The 26,441-nt window shown below is 37.7% G+C and overlaps 1 long non-coding RNA gene across 1 annotated transcript; it reads left to right on the top strand.

Annotated features, from left to right (window-relative positions):
- The first annotated feature begins 764 nt into the window (after positions 1–764).
- Positions 765–24,211, top strand: LOC135317838 (uncharacterized). The gene is made up of 4 exons (XR_010376470.1): positions 765–912; positions 4,331–4,466; positions 16,394–16,480; positions 22,062–24,211. It is a non-coding gene; the product is annotated as an uncharacterized LOC135317838 (long non-coding RNA).
- The last annotated feature ends 2,230 nt before the right edge of the window (positions 24,212–26,441 follow it).

The raw sequence follows: 26,441 nt of genomic DNA, 5'->3' as shown, positions 1-26,441 counted from the left end.
GAGTCTTGACAGTGATTACCTAGAAAGTATCAAAGAAGAAATTTAGAGTCCCTGGAAGTGTATTAATGACTGATTGATTGTTGTCTTATTTCTGATATTTAAAAAATTGCTTTGTAGGGTCATTTTCTGTCCTCTGAATCTTACAAAATTGTAAAAGGAGCCCTGGACTGAATAAACAAAAATAATTCCCTGATATGAAGCATGCCAGAAAAAGATTTTGAGGGGGAAAATCTATGAGAATAGAATACTGCTAAATAAAATTGCTTTAATCATAACAGAAGCAAGAATCCCATAGGGAATCTGAATGGCAACTAGATGACTCAGTAATAATTAATGAAAAGATTTTTTTTGCAGCACTGTCACTATGCAGCAATGAAAAAGAAAGTTCACACATCAGAGAGAAGAATCAGAGGAAGTGACTTACAGGAGAATACTGGCAGAAAATACTTCAAATAGATAAGTGGATGAATAGTACTCATCCTGTCTGGTTTAGCAAGTTTATTACCATTTGTTAACAGTTTGGGAGAAACAGATATTATATGCCTATGAATTCTGAAGGAAGTTCTCATGGTTTTAGCTGGGATAGAGTTAATTTTCTTCACTGACATAGTAGCTGACATAGTGCTGTGCTTTGGACTTAGCATGAAAAAAATGTTGAGATAACACACCGATGTTTGGGCTGTTGCTGGGCAGTGCTTGTACCAGTCAAGGACTTTTCCAGCTTCCCATGCTCTGCCGGGTGCACAAGAAGCCGGGAGGGGAGGGGGCACAGCTAAGAGAGCAGATTCAGACTGACCAAAGGGATATTCCATATCATGTAACGTCATGCCCAGTATGTTACCTGGGGGGAGCTGGCTGGGGGAGGAGGGAAGCAATCGCGGCACAGGGACAGACAGCGTCAGTCAGGGGGTGGTGAGCGGTTGTATCATTTGTGTTTCTGTTTTTTTTTTTCTTTTCCTTTTTTTTTTTTCTTTTCTATTTTATTATATTATCATTATCATTATTATTATAATTATACTTTTTATTGTAATTATTAAACTGTGCTTATCTCAGCCCACAAGTTCTTTTGCTCTTCCGATTCTCTCCCCCATCCCACAGGGGTGGGGGGAGTGAGCGAGTGGCTGTGTGGGGTTCGGTTGCCGACTGAGGCTGTACCATGACAAACTTAACCAGAAAACTCTTCCTAGGAATGGGGAAGTTGCGAAAAGCAACAGAAAACTTCTTAAATGTCAACTAAACTGATAACTTGAAAAGGACTCTAGGAAAATATGGAGAGTTATGAAAAAAATTTTTTTGGTTTCTCTACTTTGAAAGTGTTATAGCAGAGAATAGAATTAATGGAGATGGTGGTAAATATAATGGGAAGAGTCAACAAGGTTCACAGAAAGAAATGTCTTAGAAAGTATTTAAGTTTATTGAAGGAATTTATAAACATTTAAACAAAAGTAATTCACTATGTAAACATGCTTATATTTCAGAAAAGTTATTGACAGCCCTTCTTAGAGTCCCTTACCCAAATTAAGCTGTTATAGGATAAGTGCAAATATTTATTCAAAGTTAATGATAACCACTTGTATTAAATATACAAGATGGATAGGAACAGATTATCATTTTTCACAGTGAGGGAAAAATAACAGGAGATTCCTGCAGGCATTGATCTTGTGACCTATGCTAATCAGTGATCTGGAAAACAAGGTGAACAATGTTTGTTGATGATACTTGACTATTCCAGCAATGAAAGCTAAAACTGACTGTGAAGACTTGCATAAGGACTATGCAAAAGAAGTTAATTTAATCACAGAGAAACTGAATGTCAATAAATGTTAATAAATGCAATATAATTATTGCAAGGAAAAAAATAACTTTAAGTATATCTGACCAATGCCATGCTCTAAATTAGCTGTTACTACTCACTTCTTTACCTGTCTCAGATAGCTTCATGAAACAAATGGAGAAGGTAGTCACTTTAAGAGGCTGTCACAGGCAAGACACAATAAATGACAACCTGTAGTGTTGTGTAACAACTGGCTGGGGCCTGTCTAGTCAGCAAGGGCCTTGTCATGCTTCTAACAGAAGTGTCAAATGTTTGAGGGGTGGAAGTCAAAGCTCCTGGAGAGGTCATAGCTGTTGCATGCTTTCCTGCTGCAGACTCCCCCAGGAGTGTGGAAAACAGGTAGGAGCCCTGAAAGCACCATTAATAGGTGAAACTAAGTAAATGATAAATAGTAATAGATCTGGATAATGGGTATCTGGGTGGTGGATCCAGGTGGTGGATCTGGATAACAGCTAATGAGACTGGAGCATTTAGAATGCTTGACTACCTCACATGCTCACTCACTAGACCACACAGCATTATATTTCCCAACAGAAAGGTCTTTCTTCCAGCAAGGATTGTCTTCTTTCTGGGCCCTCTTCTTTTCTCCAAAATAATTTATTCTTTACAGGAACCCTAGTTTTTGGGGCCAGCTCTTCTTTCTGGGTTGTGGTCCCTCACTTCCACAATATATAATCAGCCTGTCAGTGGGTGCTTCTTTCTCCTGTCCCTTCCTTTATTAAATAAAAGATCCAGGACATTCCAGTATTGTTTAATCCAAATGTTGCAAAATACACAACTAACCTGTACCCATTGCAGCTAGCGAGTAAGAGCCTTTTGCCTGAGAGTTCATAAGCTTAGTTCTGGACATTTACACACCCGCAGTTATTTGCAGCCTGTTAGCGTTCACAGTTCAAGTTATTTTTTTACCTATGACAGAAGACAATTGAATCCTTCCTAAAATCAGTAAAATGAAACGTGTTCTAGTGGTGCTTATAGCTCTCTTTTCACTGTAAAAAGAGTCCTAGCAGTCTAGATAAAACTCAATATCTAAACATTAAATGACTAAAACACTGATGGGCACTATTCAGGTTTTTTTACTAAATATGAAACCAGGTATCTTGTGGGTTGAAAATGTAATTAAAGATCACATTACTAAGCATCCTTATACATGATTAACCTCAATTGTATCATTCCCTAATTTGTGACACTTAATTTAAAAAATATTGTAATTTCCTTCTAAGGAATGTGCATGTGATTTTATGTTTAGAATTGTTAATAGCAAGCTTGAGAGAATGCATGACACTCCATCTTCAAACTCTAACATTCTCTTTGAAGTGGTGAATCTAAATAATTGATTACTACTTAGACCTGCATGAATATGGTTTCATTTAACTTTCAAATGTTTCCTTTAATATAATTATTGATACAATATTTATTTAAAACAAAATCTAAGTCAAAATCTTTTTACATATAATATAAATATTTATGTTCTCATCTTTTAATAAAACACTTGACAACAATTAACTTGGAGTTATTTATTTTGGAATTGGTAGTTAATATGACTGACAAAAAGCTCCTCAAACCTTCTCTGCTACCCTCCCTCCCACACACCTACACAGATGCTTGAAAAAAGGAATTGCTTCAAAAGTATATGTTGAAAATAATTCCTAGAAGAACATTCTTTGTGTCATTTATGTTATGATTATGTCTGTACCCTCAGGACTTATATGTGCTTACTGTTGTACAAACATAAAAGGAAAGAATGTCTCTATCTCAATAGACTTATAGCTGGTGTAATCATAATATACATGACAAGAGTAGAGGGAACTAAGCTAATGGTCTAGATTGCCTTTGGCATACTTAATTTCATTTTGATGTATACATTACAAGTTAAGTGAGGAAAATCCCATTTCAAGAGTTGGATTGCAGGCATCTAGATGTAGACATCTATCTAGATTAAATTTAATGGCTATTAGCAGTGAATAAAAATTAATGACAGTGGAATTGCAAACACTGTTAAGGATTTGAGGAGTAGATTCCAAATTCTTTGCATGTGTGTGGGGGGTGTGTGTGTGAGTTTTGCGTGTTTGGACCATGGTCCTGTACCCAAGAGAACACATTACAGCTTTCCTTCACCAAAATCAACTCTTTACTTGGCAATGCAAAGTAATCCCAAAGTTGGCGAAGGATTTTGTGACATCAGTGTAACCAAAGTAAGTAACCAAAGTAAAATTTTAAACTGTTAAAATTAATTCTTTAGATTCTCCTGTATCTGTTTTAAGCACATCTCCAGTGGAAGAATATAATTTAATTCAAAGAAAAAATTGTTATGAGGAATTAATTTTTCAAGTATGAACATATACAATTTACTTCTTGCACCCAATTGTTCCTGGTCATACTCAGAAGTGCCAGAGATTTGAGAATCAGTTCCGCTTAACATCTCCCATGTGTTGAATGCAATTCACTACTCTACCTTGTTGAAGTCATATGTTTGGTTTCCATACTTTCCTTTAGGACAGGATGACACAGAAATTCAGCATTGTCTTTCTCATCAACGATGCGTGGAGATGGTGATTCCTGGGAGATCAAAACAAAGCTCATTCTCTGTGGAGCATGTTGAAGTCTGAAGTCCATTTCTCTGAATCCCAGGGTAAGCATTCTGACCACTGAACTTTAGGTTCCTTTGAAAAGTGCTGATGAGGGAAGGAGTATGTGTAAAGCTCTCAAAAAACTCCTGGCTGTAAACAACAAATCTGTAGCAATATTTAAATTCAAAAGAAACCAACTAACACTGTGCTGCCAGGCTTTTAATAATACAGATTCAGCATTAAGGGGGATGCTAAGACACCATGCTAGACCCTGCTAACCTCTCCCAGGAGTTCTGAGAGAAAAAGATATTGAGGGAGTGTCAGAATCATCAATATATAAATGGGGCTTATAAGAAAGATGGAGAGAGACTTTTCACTAGGGCCTGTAGTGACAGGATAAAGGTCAATGGTCTTAAACTGAAAGAGGGTAGATTTAGACTAGATATACAGAAGAAATTTTTTATGAGGAAGGTGGTGAGACACTGGAGCAGGTTGCCCAGAGAAATTATGGATGCCATGTCATTGGAGATGTCAAGGTCAGGTTGGATGGGGCTTTGGGCAACCTGATCTCGTGAAAGATATCCCTGCCCATGGCATTGGAGGTGAACCAGATGATCTTTGGTCCCTTCCAGACCATACCATTTTATGATTCTATTATTAGATCACATGCATCTTTCAAAGAACACTATATCATCTTCCAAACTGTCACATGCACCTCAGGAAATACGGTCACATAAGTATATCTGCCACTTTCCTCATAGTGGAATACAAAAGCAAAAATCCCAGGAGACTAATGCTTTCTTGTTTTGGCTATTACTTTAAATTACAGAAAAAAATTTGGAAACGTGCTCCAAGGACATGGGTAGTAAGAAAATAATGATTTTCTTTGAAAGAAAAAGTATCAAACTTATTTTGTGTTTCTATATCACTATTTCTCATAGACATAAGCAGAGATTAGCTCAGAGTATCAGCTGAGATAGCTGGTAACAGACTGTTAGAAGTTCCCCTGCCTCAAAAAACCCTCCCTGTTATCAAGTACCGGTATAGGACTATATACACTGGCAGGCAGTGAGGATGGTAAAGAGAGGACCATTTTTTTTGTTTGTTTCATCAAAGGGTCTTTTACATTGTCTTGCCAGAAAGCAGCACAACTTAAGCAAATAAGTTCCACTAGAAGTAACAGAAAGTAAATGCTTTAAGATTATTTTTATATGACAAATACCTAAATGGATTTACAGTATATCCTTCCCTGCCCAACCCATGCCTCCCAAATATTTGTTTGATGTTACAAATAGATTAATTTAAAATATTACCACTATATTCCACTCAAGGTGTTCTCCTCACAAATATTTTCCAGTGTATTTGTAGATGCTTGGACCAAATAATGTTCCAGATTGATATAGAGAAACTGCAAATTTTGAGGGAAGAAAAACCCCAAAATAACAACTTATAAGCCTCTTTTTAAATAAGATAAACAAATATATTTTAACCAGAGTATTACAAAGCACTCTAAAATTCCAGAAGAATAGCAATGGAGCAGAAGTGATTAACTCCACGTGCAGAAGAATCTCAGAACTGAACAGGATCTGGCAAATGTTGCTGAGGAAACTTAAAAAAACTCTCACTCCCGCTCTTCTGGTGTTTAGGTTTACGTAATGTACATCCTTAGTCAGACACAGATATCTACTTATCTACTACCTGCAATCCAGTTTAAAATAAAGAGGTATGGGGAATGCCCACAGTTTACAATACTTTAAAGCAAAACTCATAATACTTGCCAGAGTCAAGTCTAGATAATGAGATGTATCCAATGATGATAATGTATCATAATGTACCCAATGCCAAACATGGATACAGGCTGGGCAATGACTGCATTGAAAGCAGCCCTGCAGAGAAGGACTTGGGGGTATTGGTGGATGAAAAGCTGAATATGAGCTGGCAATGTGCGCTTGCAGCCCAGAAAGCCAATGGCATCCTGAGATGCATCAAAAGAAGCGTGGCCAGCAGGTTGAGGGAGGTGATTCTCCCCATTTACTCTGCTGGGGTGAGACCCCACCTGGATCACTGTGTTCAGCTCTGGGGCCCCCAGCTGCACATGGTCCAGAGGAGGGCCACAAAGACAATCAGGGGTCTGGACTGCCTCCCCGATGAGGACAGGTTGAGAGAGTGTTGGTTGTTTAGCCTAGAGAAGAGAAAACTCTAGAGAGATGTTATAGGAACCTTCCAGTACTTAAAGGGGGCCTATAGGAAAGACTGGAAGGGAGTCTATGTCAGGGAATGTAGTGATAGGATGAGGGGTAACAGTTTTAAACTCAAAAAGGGTAGGATTACATTAGATATAAGAAAGAAATTTTTTATTGTGAGGGTGGTAAGACATTGGAACAGATTGCACAGAGAAGCTGGGGATACCCCATCTCTGGAAGTGTTCAAGGCCAGGTTGGATGGAGCTTTGAGCAACCTCATCTAGTATAAGGTATCCCTGCCATGGCAGGTGGGGGTGGAACTAAATGGTTTTAAAGTTCCTTCCAACCCAAACCATGCTATGATTCTACAATTTTTTTTCTTGCTTTTAATTTCAAAAATAGTAGTTTTGATCTCCTATGGAGACTAGTGTAATTAGTGTACTTTTTGGTTGTAGGTATACATTTTGTCTTTTTTAAAGAAATAAGGTATTTGTTGCTATCATAAGCAAGATAAATGACTGCATGGCCTAATGATCTGATTTATTAAGCTTGCCTTTATTTTTCTAAAGCAATATAATTAGTATTCATGCAGCATATTACTTAAACTGAAGCCAAAAAAATACATTTTTTTGACTACAAGAAAATATTTTATTGTAAATCATAATTCCACAAGACCTCTTCCTAAATCTGTTCTTACTACTTTAAAGATTTTAATGTGATTGACACAGTTATTGTAGTGCTAAATTTCTGGAAACTACTAATTTATGTGTCTTTGCCACATGCTTTGTAATTTACCTTTGCTGCTGTTAGATGAGATAAAGTAAGATTGATCTGCCTTTTTCATGTAAAGAACTTCACAGTCCTCATGCATTTTGAAAGCATACAGAGTAATTCCCCTTGTTCCTTTAATATTCAATTTTTTTCTGAATTTGTCAAACTGACAGTCTGAAATATTAATGGGATGAACATTAGTGAAAAAAAAAAACAAACCTTGTTTTTTGGGGAAATAAGTTACTTTGGAAATTATAATAGAAAAATGGTGGGGAGTGGAGGGGAAGGTACTGGTTTTGAAGTACTTTCAGACAGGAAACACACGCACTGGCTCTCCTCAACAGACACCAGTTATTTTTGTTCAGATAGGAGAGTTTTGCCATGCATGTATGTGGACAGTAAGAACATAAGACAGAGTACTCAAGGAAGAAACATTATGGACTAGGTTCTTCTGAACCAGGAAAAATGAATGAAAAGATGGAGATTATATAAAATATAGAAGTTGGAGGAGATCCACTATTGTGGTGTTGAGAAAAAGGTGTTTTAAACTTTGAGAAGTAGGAGGGAAAAAACTGAACTGGAAACTTCATGCAGTTTAACTACATGAAGTAAACTAAAATGTTCTCAGAGCTGCCTTGTAGGATGAAGCCAGAAAACTGCCAAGAAATGCCAGAAATTTATAATTATACAGGAAGCTTACTGACCCTTTCCCATCTCCCCAAAGACCAGTAGTTCTCATAGTTTTTAGCTGCTTTTGTTTTAATGTAAAGCTCTCACTCTAGGACGTTCAGCAAACTGTCTAAAAGGCCTGCTTTGAACACTGGTACAGCTTTATGCAGTTTGCACAATCTAGAGAATACACCAAATGTCAGAGAAACTCCTTCTAATGTCAAATTTGTATATACATATATATATATGTACAAAATATATTATAAAGGATGCAAGTCCCCAACCATATAACCATAATGGTCATCCCTAGTAGTTACAGTGGAGAGATTATATGAGGGAATTCATATGACCAAATCTGATGAAATAGCACAAGATCCTGCTAAAGGAAATGTTTTCTAAAAACAAGCAAACAGTAGTTACACAACATTCAATTACCATTAAATTTTGAAATAATTTGAATAATATATGATTATACGTCATGATTATTCTGAACAGAAAGAAGGTGTGATATTTTTAATTAGGAATATTTGATATATTAAATATCTTCTAGTTAGGGTCTGGCTGGGATGGAGTTAACTTTCCTCATAACACTCCATATAGTGCTGTGCTTTGCACCTGTGACTAGAATGGTGTTGATAAAGCACCAGTTCTTTGATATTGCTTGGCTATGCTCACAAAGCATCAAGGCTGTCTATTCAACCTCCCCACAAAAGCTGGTAAGCTGTGGGTAAGAAAGAAGATGGAAGGGGACACAGCTGGGACAGCTGACTCAAACTGACCAAAGGGATATTCCACACCTTGTGATGTTATGCTCAGAAATAAAAGCTAAAAGAAAAGAGGAGGAGGGTGGGAATTCCTTATTAAGATGTTTGTCTTCCAAAGTAACCACTATGTGTACTGAGGCCGGCCCTGCTTCTCAGGAAGTGGCTGGACATTGCCTGCTGATGGGAAGTGGGGAATAAATCTTCGGTTTTGCTTTGCTTCTACATGTCGCCTTTGCTTTTTCTTCCGTTAAATTGCCTTTATCTCAGCCTACAAGGGTTTTGGGATATTTTCATCTTATTTCCTCCCCCTGTACTGCTGAGGAGGGGAGTAAGAGAACAGCTTGGTGGGCACTTGATGACCAGCCAAGGTCAAAGCACCACAAACAATAACTCTTTAGTTCTCAGTGTATAAGAGAAAGGAGTTTCTCATATCTATGAATCCTAAAAATCAACAAAAAGTATTTCTACACTAACAAGTTATTTGGAGCATTGCACAGGGATCAGCAGATCAAGCAGCTAGGGCTGATGTCCTGGCACCAAAGCTTTGTAAAATCCCTGAATTTTATTTCTGATGAGATTTTATTGGGTTTCCAGCCCTAAAAGTCTCCATGACAATGTATTTTGGAGTTGTCATGGTTCTGACGCCACCATCAGCAGCTGGTCTACCTTCTTTGCATACCTGGAGTGGAACTTCCAGTTTAGTTTCTGCCAAACAAACCAGTGCTCCAAAAACCTTCTGTAAACTGAGCCAGCACACAGGGGTGATCAGGGTTTCATTACACACCAGAATATCATTTTGAACCAAAAACCTGAATTACATGTGGCCAAAGGCATTCAGGTATATTGTTATTGTTTATCATTAGATCTAACTCTAGAAACCCTCTTCCAGAGTAAGATAGGTAAAGTAGTTGCTAAGCAGAATGTACAGGGTGAGATATGTGGCAGAGAACGGGATCCATACGGCTAAAACTTAAAGAGGATAAACACTAAAAATAGTAAGTGGAAGACAATAAGGGAGGTATGAGCTTGAAGTTTTTCTTTTTTTTTCACAGATTTAATGCCTAAAAAGGGATTCAATTTCCTGACCTGAAACCTATCTCAATTATACGTGTCTAACAAATCTTATGTTTTTACACTAGTTGCTTTTTAAACATGATGAGTGATGGTAGTTCAAATTGTCTGTGTTCATATTATTGTATTTTTTGAAATTAACATTGCTGTGGTTCTGAGGTCAGTGGTTTGGAGAAGATTTGAGCGGAACCACAAATGGACATGACAGTGCTTCCATGAGCTGGAGGCACTCTAGAGAGGATGGATGAGAACAGACCTCTCTCAAGGTCTCACAGTGAACAATGCAAAATGATTTTTCTAAGTAGTAGAGCAGAGTGCTCTGTTCAGCCTCCTGTTTTGCTATCACTGTGTTTTTAAGTTATATAACCTCTAAGATGGTATCCTGTAAACTGATCATCCTTCACATTTTGTACATTTTTTGTTCCTGAAATCTTTTGCAATTTTGACTACTGTCATGGGTTAACCCCAGCAGGCAGCTCAGCCTCACAGAGCTGCTCGCTCCCTCCCTCCCAGTGGGACGGGGGAGAGAATCAGAAGGATCAAATTGAGAAAACATATGGATTGAGATAAAGACAGTTTAATAGGTAAAGCAAAAGCCACACGCGCAAGCAAAGCAAAACAAGGAATTAATTCACTGCTTCCCATGGGCAGGCAGATGTTCAGCCATCTCCAGGAAAGCAGGGCTCCATCACACAGTACAGTTATTTGGGAAGACAAACACCATCACTCCGAATGTGTGTTCCCCCCCTCCTTCTTCCCCCAGCTTTTATTGTTAAGCATGACATCATATGGTACGGGATATACCATATGACCATACACCAGATATGTCCTCAGCACAGGAAAGAAATGCACCCATTGGAGACGGCCCAGAGGAAGGCCACAGAAATGATCAGAGGGGTGGAACACTTCTTTTATGAAGAAAGGCTGAGAGAGTCAGGATTATCCAGCCTGGAGAAAAGAAGGCTCCAGGGGGACTTGACTGTGGCCTTTCAGTCCTTAAAGATGGGAACAAACATTTCAGCAGGGCCTGTTTTGATAGGACAAGGTGTAATGGTTTTAAAATAAATGAGGGTAAATTTAGACTAGATACAAGGAAGACATTTTTTACACTGAGGGTGGTGAAACACTGGCACAGGTTGCCCAGAGAGGTGGTAGATGCCCCATCCCTGGAAACATTCAAGGTGAGGCTGGACGGGTCTCTGAGCAACCTGATCTAGTCAAAGATATCCCTGCTCACTGCAGGGGGGTTGGACTAGATTATCATTAAAAGTCTATTCCAACCCACACAATTCTATGATTCTATGATAGTAAACATTAACTATTAAATTCCTCATTATTTTAAATATTCCAGTTCATTCTATGTTTCTATGATGTCCCTTTAGTCTGTTGGGGTCAGCTGTCCCAGCCGTGTGCCCCCCCCATCTTCTTGTGCACCCCCAGCCCACTTCTCTGGTGCGATGATGTGAGAAGCAGAAAAGGCCTTGACTCAGTGTAAGCACTGCTCAGCAATAGCTAAAGCATCCATGTATTATCAACAAGTGTTTTAATCATAAATCCAAAACACAACAACATACAAGCTACTATGAAGAAAATTAACTCTATCCCAGCCAAAACCAGTACAACAGTGAATTATTATTTCTGAAAAGCTGAAATAGTAGCATAGTTCAAGCAGCCAGCAGAAGTCACTGCTATAGGACATCTGGTCTTTAAACTTTGTTACAGATAGAGGTAACTTCTAATAATAAATTTCTCTTTTATCTGACAATATAAAATACAGCTATGTAAAATGTGGCCATTTAGTCATCAGGGTGCCATAGCATATTTACTAGTGCAAATTCAAAATGGAATTTTAATGAAAATTTTTAGACATAATTGATGATCACAAACAACAAAAATAGTTTAGCAAAATGAAATTTGAAGAATCAGTGATTTTCTGTTCATTTTATAGAGTATGTATTTACACAAATGAAGGTGAACTATTCTGCACTTGGATTACCTATTCCCAGCCTCTCTCCCTTCTCCATCAAGCTTTATTCTTGTCTTGACATATTGAAATTCACTAGGATGAGTTATTACTCATTGAAGTGACAGCATATCTTAAACTCTACTTTTCTGTAATAGCATACATGAGACAGAGAAATCTAATGGAAAAAAGAAAAACACATTTGCCAATTTGGCAGAAATAAATTTTACATGTAAAAAAGTCCTAAGCTTCCTAAGCTTGTGACAAGACTTCTTTTTCACAAACTGGAAACTAGTTTAATCTGAAACTGTTTTTTTTTAGTAAACCTCATAAAAGATAGGGAAAGAAAAAGTTATTTGGTTTTTAAGGTCACTTAAGAAGATATATATTTTAGAATTTTCACAGACCCTTAAATGCAAATAACAAATAATGATAGCTAAAGAAAAGAAAATTTTCATATCAGGGACTTACAACATCAGACATTGGAAACATGATCTTTCATATATGGTCGATAAAAGTCTACATAACAAACAAAAACCTCTCTAAGGAAAAAAAATATTTTTTCCTGAGGAACCAATACACAACAAACTAGCTCTAAAGATAAAGATGTATTGTTAAGCCCAATTACACTGACAGGAAACATAAATAAACTCTGTAAGTCTGTCAAATTCAGAGAAGTCTTTGAGGCCAGAGGCAACACAAACATGATGGGTATGAGGTCACAGGGCCAGCTGTTATATGAGAAGAATTTAAAAATAAAGTCACATCCTGAATGCTGTTTTCCCTTTTTTTCCTTTGTTTTATTTTCACTTTTGTTGTCTAACTGAGCTCATAAAATTAAAATACTAGAGAATGATTCACTTGCTTATTAGAGAGACAGTGAAGCTAAGAATTACTTAAGTATCTTAGGTAAATAACACAGTAAATATACCAGTGAGCATGAATATTCTTCTTTTCATATGCATAGTGCATTTGCATTTACTTAAGCAGAATATTTAAGAATGTCAGGCTATAATGTCTATTACTCTCAAGCAAAGAGTTTGCAATCTTTTCTTCCAACACACAAATGCTTCTAATGCCTTCAGATAAATTAAAGCTAGGGAAAAAAAATATTTAATTTAGCCAGCTGAAATGTGAAAAAAAAAAAATTTTTTTTACTTTCTCCAAAGTTATTGGTGCTTTTGTTCTTCATTATGAACTGGGAGGAAAAAGAACATAATGAAATATTATATATGATTCATAGTATTATTTTTAATTTTAAGTACATTAATCTCAAGTTTAGGAGTAAATTTACTGATATTCAAAGAAACTAGGAAGAAAGCATTATGCTACACATAATGCATTGGAACACCCTGCTTTAATGTAAAATACAAAAGTATCCTTATAAATTTGCAGTATTCTGCTTTTTACCACAGAGGTGAAATTGGGCCCACTTCATCACCAAAATCTGTAACCCTTGGTTTGTGGAATGAAAATTTGAAACACCAATCAGTAGTTGCTTTTCATGCACTATATCTCTTTGTAAGATATCCAAAACATTACATCTGAACTGTATTTTTATGATCTCATTTTTAAAAACACAACAATAGGAATTATTTTCTCAGTTCTATCTCATCACATGAATAATTGCAGTTTACTAGTTTCATAACTGCACTTTTAATTAATACACTATTTGTCAGGGAGAAATGCAGCACACAAAGTCCTAATCATAGTCATGCACAAAAGGACGTTCAATAAATGTTTAATTATTTAGTGATGTTTAATGTGTTTTCTCTTACTCCCGGAGTTTCACTGACTCCTGTCTGAATTTTCCATCGTCTACACATTTTCTACTAGAATTAAAACTTTGTGCATTGGGCCCTGCCTATGTTTCTTATGTTAAAAAAGAAATAAACAATAAGTGGTAAAGCATGGGGATTTTTGCTTAAAAATGTTTCCAGGACTACATTTTTATTAGGTTAGTAAAGATTTACTGATCATCTTTAGATACTTATGTTAGAAACTTTCCTTTGTGTACTTTAATCATAAATACTGCCACCATCCCATTATCAGTCTTAAGAGTTAAGTCTCCTTTCATCTACGATTTTCTAAGTAGTTGACATAAAACAAGTTTCAAATAGAACAAAATAGAAAGGCAAGAAGAAAGATATAAAATGATTTTGCAGTCAAAGGATTTTAGGAATTAAAAAAACAGCCTTAAAACAATTCAAACAGGATTAGTGTTGAAGCATTGGAAACAGTCTGCATCAGAAAAAAATACATCTGAGAACTAAAGATAAATTTAAGGATACAGTTTTCAAGGGAACTTAGAGATGATCTACTTCTTCTCCCACATAAACCTAAGCCAAAAATTTAAACAAAGTCATTAAAAGGACAACTTACATAGTTTTACTCCTTTGACCCCAAAAGGTTGAGTTTCACAAATGTTTTCAGAAAAAATTCAGTGAGATTTAGGACAAGTCAGTGAACCTGAAGAGTAATTTGCTTTCCAATTTTTTTTTCTAATTTTACTTTTGTAACACCAAAGCAGAAAGGTCTGTTCCTGCATACTGAAAAGTGAAAGATGTGAAAATTAAACCCTTAACCGAGTTCATATGTACAGTGATATACATGTACAGTGGGAAATTAATACAGAAGATATGGCAAAAGTACACAACAACCCCTTTAAAATCCCACTTCAGAATGACATTACCTGTTATTTCTTATTATATGCTAGTGAGGACGATCATTTTAACACATTATACTAAAGTATATTTTAGCGAATCAGTCTCATGTCACTAAGCAAATAGCATACTTGCCATGTCAACTTGTTCCTTATTATACTCCTCACATTTTCTCCTCACATTATTCTCATCATTTATATCCAGCTCTAAGTTTATTAGTTTGTTGTAATTCATAAAATATAAATTACTTTAGTTACTTGTATATGTGTTTGAATGATATTTAAAAGCAATATATCTAATTCTTGTACCTTATAGAATACCCTGTGCAGTGCTAAAAAAAATTGTTTCACAATGTGATCTCTCATACATAAATTTGGGCACGTGTGTGGGTTTTGTTTTTTGGTTTTTTTTTGTTTGTTTTTTGGTTTTTTTTTTTTTAAATAGGACAGCTAATCTATGTATAATCCTTTCTAGAAATTAAATTCTGGCATTATGTGACAGGATCATGTTTGGAATTAACATGAATCAAATCATAAACCAAACAATTACTTCAGTCTTCTGATCCATCTTAATGTTCATACTTATTAACAAAGATTTAGACATGAAGCAACCACTATCATTCATTTGGTGAGGATTAATTCACCAAAGATAACACAAAGCACAGTGGTAGTCAACTGACATTTCTAAATTTTTAGGACACAGTTCAGCTAACTATTTAGAGGTAGACTTCCTGATAAAGCTGCCACCTTGCAGATAAATTTACTGAAGATAGGAATTAATATTTAAGGGATGAAATATATGTAAATGCTTTGGGTATCTTGATTCATTTATTTCAATGTTTAGTAATGGGAAAGGTTTGAGGGTAGGTGATACACTTTATTGTATTTTGAATCACAGAATCACAGAACGATAGGGGTTGGAAGGGACATCCGGAGATCATCTCGTCCAACCCCCTACTTGAGCAGGTACACCCAGAGCAGGGGGCACAGGAATGCATCCAGGCGGCTGTTGTATATTTCCAGAGAAGGAGACTCCACAACCTCCCTGGGCAGCCTGTTCTGCTGCTCTGTCACCCTCACAGGAAAGAAGTTTTTCCTCCTGTCCTGTCATTAGGCACCACCAAAAAGAGTCTGGCCCCATCCTCTTGACACCCACCCTTCAGATATTTATAAGTATTGACAAGATTCCCCCCTCAGTCTTCTCTTCTCCAGGCTGAACAAACCCAGGTCCTTCAGCCTTTCCTCATAAGGGAGGTGCTCCAGTCCCCATGTTCATCTTGGTAGCTCTCCGCTGGACTAGCTCGAGCAGTTCCCTGTCCTTCTTGAACTGGGGTACTCAGAACTGGACACAGTACTCCAGATGTGGTCTCACTAGGGAAGAGTAGAGGGGAAGGAGAACCTCCCTCGACCTGCTGGCCATGCTCCTTTTAATGCACCCCAGGATACCGTTGGCCTTCTTGGCCACAAGGGCACATTGCTGGCTCAGGGTCAGCTTGTTGTCCACCAGCACTCCCAGGTCCTTCTCAACAGAGCCACTTTCCAGTGGTTCAGCCCCCAACATGTACATGAGGTTGTTCCTCCCCAGGTGCAGGACCTTGCACTTGCTCTTGTTGAATTTCATGAGGTTCCCTTCAGCCCAGCTCTCCAGCCTGCCCAGGCCTTGCTGGATGGCAGCACAGCCTTCTGGTGTATCAGCCACTCCTCCCAGATTGGTATCATCAGTGAACTTGCTGAGGTTACACTCTGTCCCTTAGTCCAGGTCATTGATGAATAATGTTGAACAGGACAGGACCCATCACAGACCCCTGGGGAACACCACTAGTGACAGGCCTCCATCCAGACTCTGCCCCATTGATCGTGACCCTCTGAGCTCTGCCATTCAGCCATTTCTTTATCCACTTCACAGGTACCAGGATAGAGCCCTGTTGTACCCACTTCATTTGAAGATTATTGGTATTTTATTTCCATCCCTACTTTGAGTTTAACATCGCAGGTAAATTACATTTGTTTTACTTTTAGCATTTTGGCAAATTATATTATTTCTTCAGGAAAAATTAAATGGGAAAACACATAGATATATAAATGCACAGCAATAAACCTGTTTTTTCCGTATTCAAATGTGTAATCTTAATTCTGATGTGACATTTTAACCACAAAAACAGACAGCTAAAAATAGTTATGCTAGGCAATGAGCTTCTACAAATATAAAATTCATACACAATGTATCTGAATACTCCCTTTCCCTCTCTGTATTCAAATTCATAATGGTCCTGGGGGAAGAAAAGAAAATAGAAGCTACTCTTTTATCTTTTCTTGCAACTTCTCCCTATTTATTAAATGCAGCCAACTTTTCCAGGTGATACTTTCTGTGGTTCAACTAGCAGAATTGTTAAATGTACTTGCCCTTATTTGTTAAGCATCTTTGCCCTTATTTCTAATGTGAATTACAAAAAAAAAAAGTGTTGTTTATATTCTTCCATTTTACAAAATGTTGAACAACTCCAGTTAAATATTTTGTGTGTATATTTATATATAAATATAGATGTATGGATATACGTGTGTACACACCATAAATATACACAACATAATTTGGTTTGGAGACCATAATGAGGTGCAGTACATTTTTATATTGACTTTCCCTATAATTGTGATGTTGTAATTGTAGGCAATAAAATAAAATCCTGTTGTGGTGCAGATGTTACCAGGTTGTATGGCTTTATTATATGCAAATTAAATTATACAACTCTGGATTTATCTAAATCACAGACATAGATTTCCTCTGTTTTACCTACATTCATTGCGCAGGGAATGCTTTGTATGCTCAATTACTCATGCCTGTACAGAAATTATCAGGAGGTAAATTTATATTCAGAATTGTCATGGTTTAAGCTGGCAGGCAGCTAAACACCACACAGCCATTCATCACTCCCCCCAGTGGGATGGGGCAGAGAATCAGAAAAAAGGTAAAACTCATAGACTGAGATAAAGGCAATGTAACAGGACAGAAAGGGAAGGGAAAATAATATAATGATAACAGAATATACAAAACAAGTGATGCACAATGCAACTGCTTGCCACCTGCTGACTGATGCCTAGCAAGTTTCCAAGCAGCAGCCACACCCCCCCGGCCAACTCGCCCCAGGTTTTTTGTTCAGCATGACATCATATGGTATGGAAAACTCCTTTGACTACCTTGAGTCAGCTGTCCAGGGCAGTATTAGAAACTGAGAAGTTTTCTGAGTGTAAGTAACGCTTAGCAACAACTAAAACATCAGCATGTTATCAACATTATTCTCATCCTAAATCCAAAAAACAGAACTGTACCAGCTTGCAGGAAGAAAATTAACTCTATCCCAGTTGAAACCAGGACAAGAATTTATGGTGAGACAGCATGCTTCTGAATCCCCAGGCCTAGATACATGGCCTGGTGGGGAGCAATTGTGTATTCCAGTCAGTTCTAAGCACCCAGAAGAATCCTCCATCTCCACCCAATCCTTCCTTTCTGTAGGGAAGAAATGAAAGTCTGTGGTTCAGATGAGAGCTGTGGTGTCACTGGGTGCTGATAGGGTTTAGCAGTAAATTAATAGGTTAGTGAAGACATATCAAATTCTCCAAATCTTTTTTTCTGGATCACAGATCACTTTACATCTTATTTAACTAGGGCTCCCTAACATCAGATACATCATACCTATGATAAGGACTCTCTTCTGCCTATCAGCCTTTTTGCTTCCACTTGGAAGCTTTTGATTGCAAAACTTTAGATTGAAGATATCTACAAAATATTTGTCTTATAGGAATAAAAATAAAATTGAATAACTTCAAGCATTAAAACAGTATTTTCATCATGGAAATTGACAACTCTCAAAATAATTTCCTATTAGAAAGAAATTAGTAACATCCTGCTAGCCCTAGCCAAAGGTTCATCTAGATCAATTGTGGATTGACTAGGGAAGAGTATAAGGACATAGGAAACACAGAACAATACCTCCCCAAATACTTTTCCCACTTTCAACAGTTTACAGTTCAGGGACTTCCTAAACTAAAAGTATCCCTTCAGTGGATTTCTGTTAATTTCACAGACCCTTTTTTATGTCCATCTGGAATTTTAGTGTTCACAATACCTTGTGGCTAGGATATTAATAAATTAACTTTGTATTGTATAAACAATTATCTCCTTTTGTTTGTCCTAAAACTTCCAGTTACCAGTTTCTTCCAAAATGTAATTTCATTTCTTGGGAGTGCCATTCTACTGTAATCATTTTCACCTGATTTTGTCATACTGAACAACTTTAATCATCTCCTTAACAAAAGAGGGGGGAAAAGAAACAGAAAGAACTGGTATTGAAGAGGAATTCAATATTCTAAGGAAAGCATTTTCTCTGAGGAAAACTTCACCTGAAACATGATTTTGGCCCCTGGTTCAACTATTTTTAGTATTATACTCTTCTCAAAAAAAAATTTAATAAAGCAGACAGCATGCATGTCTCATATGAGGTTTGCATTTCTAGGGCTTTTGTTTGACAGAAAAAGTTAATTTGGAGTGATGAACTGTAAAAATATGGCAATGGTGCTACAAATTTGAAACAATAACTTCTCATTAAGTAATAATGGAAGACTTCTCTTGATTTCAGTTTGAATCAAAGGTTTAGGTAAACTGTTCTGCAATAAAATTTAGAAATCCAACACTTTAAAGTTATTTTAAGCCATATTCAGATATCTGCTACCAAATAGCACTGTAGAGTTTTGGCTTTTTTTAAAATTGAAGGTAATATTTATAATTATTGTGATTGTCTTTGTCTTCCAGTCAGTTATATATTCAATTAGATAAATATTTGGGACAGTGGAGATATACAAAGTCCTGTCATTGACAAAACAACTTTGGTCAAATAGTCTTCTAGGTTAATAACTGTAATGTCCAGCAAGCACCCATTTCTGTTCTTGAGGTGTTTGAAATTGCTCTTGTGATCAGGAGAATATTTGCAGGACCATATTTATGATGATAGAGTGACTAAGAATACTTATTAGATTTTCAGCAGGAGAGAGCATAGGTTCCATTTTGACCTGGGCTGACTGCAGAATGTAGTTGTCTGGAATAATATACATGAAAGTACAAGAGACGCTGTGCCCTGCATGGCAGCAGTAACAAGCTTCAATTCTGATGCTGTAGGGATATCTTATCCTCAATGTTTTTTCTGCCCTATCTGTTCTAGATATGCCAAGGAAGCCATAAGAAACTGAATTTTTTAGATTAAAGCAGACATTCAAATAACTTTTTATTACCTTAAAGTTATAATGTTTTACTGCTACTGAATTATAATATGTTCTTGTTCATGATAAACTTCTGGCACTGAAGTATATCATGTGCAGAATGGAACAGTGGATAGGAAGAAGTAATTTTTTCTCCTTTCAGATCTTGATTCTTGCTATTTTGAAATATCATGGCTACATGAACACCCCAGCAAAGATATCTTATATAGCAAATAATTTTTTAGCTAAGGAATAGTGAACAGACAAAAATTGCTGTTGCACCTTAGGCTAGGAGAAGGCATTACTAATCTAAGGACAACAACACAAAGAAAAGTCCCAGGTGCTTATCAGCAAATTCAATTACACTAACCAAAATGGATTATAAATGCAAAGCTAAGGAGGAGTTTATATCACTCAGGTGTTTTTTTCATAGTTTCCTTTTCATGGATCTTTACCTGAACTTGATGAGATAGGAGTAAAAGGAAACATCAAGTATTCATAGGCAGACCACATATATTAAAAATAATGAAATTGCTCTGCATATAGTAGCTTACCCAGCAGATTGTCACAGCATGCACTCTCATTAGGATGTCTGCTTGAAGCTTAGATTCCTGGCATAAGGTAAAAATGGAATATGCAGGTGATGGATGCTAGACACCGGTATTTATCATTACACAAAACTGTTTTTCAAAGAACTGTGAAGTCTATGATCTTTTGTAATACATATGTACTGACAGTTATTTTATACTGTTTTCAGACACACTTTTTGAATCTTTACAGCAACCATTGATTTGCACTCTGTGTTAACAGAAAGCTGAATTTTGGGGATAGCAGGAAAAATAGGGAAAGTTGAACATTTTGGGAATTGTTGTGATACCAACATTTATGCATTTGAGTTAATTTCAGGCAGCAACTCCCTTTGTATCATTTAATTTTTCTTCCTGGGGAAATCAATTTCTAAAACTAAACCAGAATTATACAGTGTGTGGAAAAGGATAAACCTGCAAGTTATATAAAATAGTGAAAATATAGCTATGAGAAAGAGAGAGGGAGGGTGAGAAGAAGGAGAAGAAGGGAGCAAGAAAAAGGATCAGGGGGAGGGGGAGGGGGAATCAGTAGGGAAAGGGAAAGGGGAGGGAAAGGAAAGGAAAGGGGAGGGAAAGGGGAGGGGAGGGGAGTGGGGAGGAGAGGGGAGATGAATATAGGAGCCTGGGTTTCTCAAACTGAAGCCTAAGACACAATAAATGGTGCCTTACCCAGAGCCCATTTCTTACAGCATGATGACACTTCTTATTTTAGATGCCTCCTACTATTACTGCCAAGAAACCTGTCCCTGTGTCCACTGGAAATTAATTTCTGTGCACAGCCTGATCCTCACTGTGGCAGGTGACAGATACCCTGACAGCAACAGTAGCCTAGAGAACCCATTAAGAACATCATGCAAGAAAAAAGCGATTTTTTTTTTTTAAAGAAGAAAACTAGGTGGACGATGAAGAAGAACAAACAAGCAAGGAAAAAAAAAGCCAAAACATTCATCTTTTCAGTGGAGTCAATGCAATATTTTTTTCCAGTAGAGTTTTTGCTTAAAAGCCATATCTGATAAACATTGCTTTGTCAAAAATGTTACACAAACAGACTCTAATTAAGCATTTTAACCTCTTTAAATTACATGGTACATTTTCATTAAATCCATGACAAGACAGCCACACACTCCCATGTAAGTGAATTTATAATACTAAATCTCTTAGCTGCCACTTAAGTACCTCACACTTACTGTATGTTTAATTTTCATTATTGTTTGGATTTCCAGTTTGCTTTGTACAGTTCAATTACTGATTTCTTAATATGGTGAATTAAAAAGCTCCAAACGGTAAAAAGAAATAAGCTATCCCTTGGAAATAAGTATCTACCTGACCAGTGTGTTCCATAGTTAATTTATATTCTTATTTAGCAGCTAAGCAAAGTAAACATAGATGAACCCTATTACAAACCAACCAACCAAACAAACCCAAAGTAACTTCTGCACATCTTCATTCACTTTATAAATTAATTCCATGTGCTCAGTTTTGCCTTAACAGTAATCAGGTGACATTTAGCAGGCCGGAAAGGAACGGGAAGTATATCTGTGGGGAACTGTGTAGAAATTTGCTCTATCAACAAGTTTGTAATGGAAGCTATTGATGTTTTAGACATGATAAATGGATTTATCTTGCTCTGGGAGTTTGTGATTTATTTTTTTTTTTGTCCCACTGGAATGGTATAATAGATAACAATAGATAACCTTTGTTCTGTTTATTTACAATAAATATGTGTTCTGTTCTTTTTAGAGCATATGGATGGACATCAGAGAGGAAGGTTTCCTGTTCCCCTTTTCCAATTGCTTTCCTGGTCAGGTAGAAGTGCCTGCAAAGAATAGAATATTATGCTTTCACTGGAAGTAAAGAAGTATTTTCAGGGTAGTACAGAGAGACACAGCAGGAATTTATAACAGTTTCACTACTGAGGAGATCAGTGAGAAAATACACAGACAAGTGCCTTCCTGCAAAAAACCTTGATTGTACTGTGCAAAGTATATTGAAAACCACAAAGCCTATAAAAGTTGTTTTAGAGCAACACTGGAAGAAAACATTCAGCATGACAGAACACAGTAAGCAGAGGAGAGACTGTTAACAAACTCTTTAATCATCATATTGTTTTATTACATGTGTCTGAATTTTCTCATTGCCCTAATTTGTGTTCGAATAAAACCTGGAATTAGGAGGTCAAAGGTTTTTCTGATGTTTTTGTAGTGCATGTTTATTACTTTATAGTTCAGATTGTAGGTTGCCTTTTGAAGCAAATCCTCCAATATTTCCCTTGTTATATTTGGTCAACTTTACAAAACAGTCTTAGAGAACATAAAGAGGACTTCTTTTGGATGAAATCTAAGCAAAAGATGCTCTCTTGGAGTGCTCTTAATGTGCTGTATTGCTAATGGCCACTTAGTACGTAGCATTCAGCTAGAATTATTATATTACAAAAAAAAGTGTTTAATGAGTACACTGGGTCATCAGAATCAATTATTTCTCCTTACACATCCACCTTTATTGGGACATACATTGTCTAAGAATGCTTACTCTAAGAAAGGATATGCAAGGAGATCCACCTCATAAAGCTGGCCAAGTTAAGATCCCATCTTATGCCAGACCTCTTACTCAGAAAATCAGGATCAAACAGAAAGGAGAAGAGAATGTCTGCCAAAACCTCAGCTCTTTCTGTTCAAAGTCCTATGTCTCAGCTGAAATCCACCTCCAAACACATTTTCAGATAAGGTGCTACGTTTGTCCCTAAAGTGCTAAAAGTTTGGTTATGTATTTTATGATGTTATACTCTCTGGTAATAGAATGGGTAAGTAATTACAGTATTGACATACTGCAGTGAGTTTAACCAAAGCATCAAAGAATTGAATCTGGATATCAGGACCATTCTGTAAAATAATTACACCCACTGTGATCTCATGAATGAATCTTTATGGTTAGGTCAATATTGCTAAATAGAAAAAAGCAGGGAATGATTTTTGGTGCAGTTTCCAGTGTCTCTGGATGCTGAGAGATAGCCCCTTCTGTGCTGGATTGCTTTGGACAGATCTAGCTGGAGTTCTTTGAAAGAGAGGCATGGGATGAATTAACCATTAACCAGAATGATTGATTGGAACTATATACCTATACTCATTGTTCATGTTCAAGATCATCAAGGTTTCTCTTCTACTTTGCACCATAGACATACTGTATATCAGTGAAGGTCCTGAGCTAATGATACAAAAGATCATCTAATCCAAATTGTTTCAATTTCTTTTGTTAGATGAATATGTAAGCATTCTTCCAGTGAAGAATTAAAGATTGGTAAGAGTGCAGCGAGGGCTGTATGACTCAAGAAGTTCAACAAAGGGAAACGCAACATCCTGCACCTGAAGAAAAACAATCCCATGCAGTAGAACTAATTGGGGTTGACTGACTGGGAAATAGGTCTGTAGAGAGGGACATTTGGGTCCTGGTAGGCAACAAACTGATGGTAAGCCAGCCACGTGCCCTTGTGTCAAAGCAGCTAATGGTATCCTGGGCTGCATTAGGCAAGAACATTGCCAGCTGGTAAAGGGAGGTGATCCTTCCACTTTACTCAGCACTGTTGAGGCTGCACCTGGGTCCAGTTCTGGGCTCCTCAGTACAAGAGATACATGGGCATATTGGGAAGAGTCCAGCAAAGGGGCACCAAAGATGACGAAAGGACTGGAACATCTCTACTATGAGGAAAGGCTGAGAGAGCTGGGACTGCTTAGTCAGGAAAAGAGAAAGGTCAGGAGGATCAGGCTGGAGACCTGGGCCAAGAGAACCTCCTGAAATTCAACAAGAGCAAGTGCAAGGTCCTGCACCTGGGGAAGAACAACCTCATGCACCCGTACAGGCTGGGGGCTGGACTACTGGAAAGAGGCTCTATTGAGAAGGACCTGGGAGTGCTGGTGGACAAGAAGCTGACCCTGAGCGAGTAATGTGCCCTTGTGGCCAAGAAGGCCAACAGTATCCTGGGGTGCATTAAAAGGAGCATGGCCAGCAGGTCGAGGGAGGTTCTCCTTCCCCTCTACTCTTCCCTAGTGAGACCACATCTGGAGTACTGTGTCCAGTTCTGAGTTCCCCAGTTCAAGAAGGACAGGGAACTGCTCGAGCTAGTCCAGTGGAGAGTTACCAAGATGAACATGGGGACTGGAGCACCTCCCTTATGAGGAAAGGCTGAAGGACCTGGGTTTGTTCAGCCTGGAGAAGAGAAGACTGAGGGGGGAATCTTGTCAATACTTATAAATATCTGAAGGGTGGGTGTCAAGAGGATGGGGCCAGACTCTTTTTGGTGGTGCCCAATGACAGGACAAGGGGCAATGGGCACAAGTTGGAACACAGGAAGTTCTACCTCAATAGGAGAAAAAACTTCTTTCCTGTGAGGGTGCCAGAGCAGTGGCACAGGCTGCCCAGGGAGGTTGTGGAGTCTCCTTCCCTGGAGACATTCAAAACCCACCTGGATGCATTCCTGTGCCCCCTGCTCTGGATGTACCTGCTCAAGTAGGGGGTTTGGACGAGATTATCTCCAGAGGTCCCTTCCAACCCCTACCATTCTGTGACTCTGTGATCTTCTCAATGTCTGTAAATACCTTAAGGGAGGGTGCATAGAGGATGGAGTCAGGCTTTTTCCAGTGGTGCCCAGTGTCAGGACAAGAAGCAATGGGAACAAACAGACACACAGGAGGTTCTGTCTGAACACCAGGAAACACTTTTTCAGTGTGTAGGGGAATAAGCACTGGCACAAGTTGCCCAGAGAAGTTGCAGAGTCTCATTCTGTGGAGATATTTAAAAGTTCTCTGGATGTGGTCCTGGACAACCGGTTATAGGTGCCCCTGATTGAGTAGGGGGATTGAATAAAATAATGTCCAGAGGTCTCTTCCAACCTCTACAGTTCTGTGAGTCTGTGACTGCTACATTTTCAGCTGACTACTGAAAAGAATCACAGTTAATAAATAGTTATAACTATTTTTCATCTGTGATGCCATTGCTGTTCTATTTCACTTAGTGGCATCTGGTTATTAGAACCAGACTCTTGAAAGGTATGTGGGATGTGTGCAATTATAAATTGAAGAAATATAATAGGGACACAAATTTGTAGGCATATTGGAACATTGATATTATTTTCACATGTGGAAAATGTTTCACTCCTGAAGATTCTTTAGATTAAAAACATCATGATGTTGTGATGAACTTCCATTTTTGTGGGTACCAGTACTGTACTTAAAACATAACAGGAAAGAACAGTGAACTCAATTTCAACAGTTTTAAAAGTTAGGTTGTACTGCACTTTGCTTTAACTAACTTGTCTGGGTTATGGTAAAGGAACAGAGCCCATTTAATGGTGCTGCTAGCACTTGTGTTACTAGCAGATTTTCTTTTAGGACAAAGGAATTCTGAAAAGTTTTGCTGGAGGAGAAATTGTTTAGGCTACCAAATTTTAAAAAATGCTTTGATGTAGACTTTTTTAAACTACATATAAATTTCAGAACAATTCAGAAACAGAAAATGCTGAGTCACCTTAGGTCAAATTCATCTCACCTAATTTCACATGGATGAAAAATCTGTCAATGATTATAAGTAAGTAGAGTCAGAAGTGCCCATTTATCTGTTAAATGCATTAACTAACACCAGGTCATATCTGGGTGGTTTCTAGAAAGAGTTCTCAGGGAGATTAAAGGAGTCTTTCCCCTTGCTTGCAGGTGAAAGACTAGACAGACTTTGAAAGTATAGTGAGAAAGAATATAGCAGAATTCTTGATAACAAAAAGAAAAAAACCCTAGATAATAGTAACAAAAACTTAAAACATCTTCCCACCCCCCTTTTCCTGGGCTTCACGCAGTTTCCTTTACCTCCTCCCTCTCTCAAAGCGGCGCAGAGGGATAGGGAATGGGGTTTGTGGTCAGTTCGTCACACTTTGTCTCTGCTGCTCCTTGCTCCTCAGGGGGAGGACTCCTCCCACTCTTCCCCAGCTCCAGTGTGGGGTCCTTCCCATGGGAGACAGTCCTCAATGAACTTCTCTAACATGATTCTTCAAAAACTTCTTCAGTGGGGGTCCTTTCCATGGGGTGCAGTCCTTCAGGAACAGACTGCTCTAGAATGGGTCCTCCATGGGGTCACAGG

This window comes from Phalacrocorax carbo, chromosome 1 (genome assembly GCF_963921805.1).
Source record: "Phalacrocorax carbo chromosome 1, bPhaCar2.1, whole genome shotgun sequence".
In the NCBI taxonomy this organism is placed as follows: Eukaryota; Metazoa; Chordata; class Aves; order Suliformes; family Phalacrocoracidae; genus Phalacrocorax; species Phalacrocorax carbo.
This window is presented reverse-complemented; position numbering and strand designations above follow the sequence as displayed.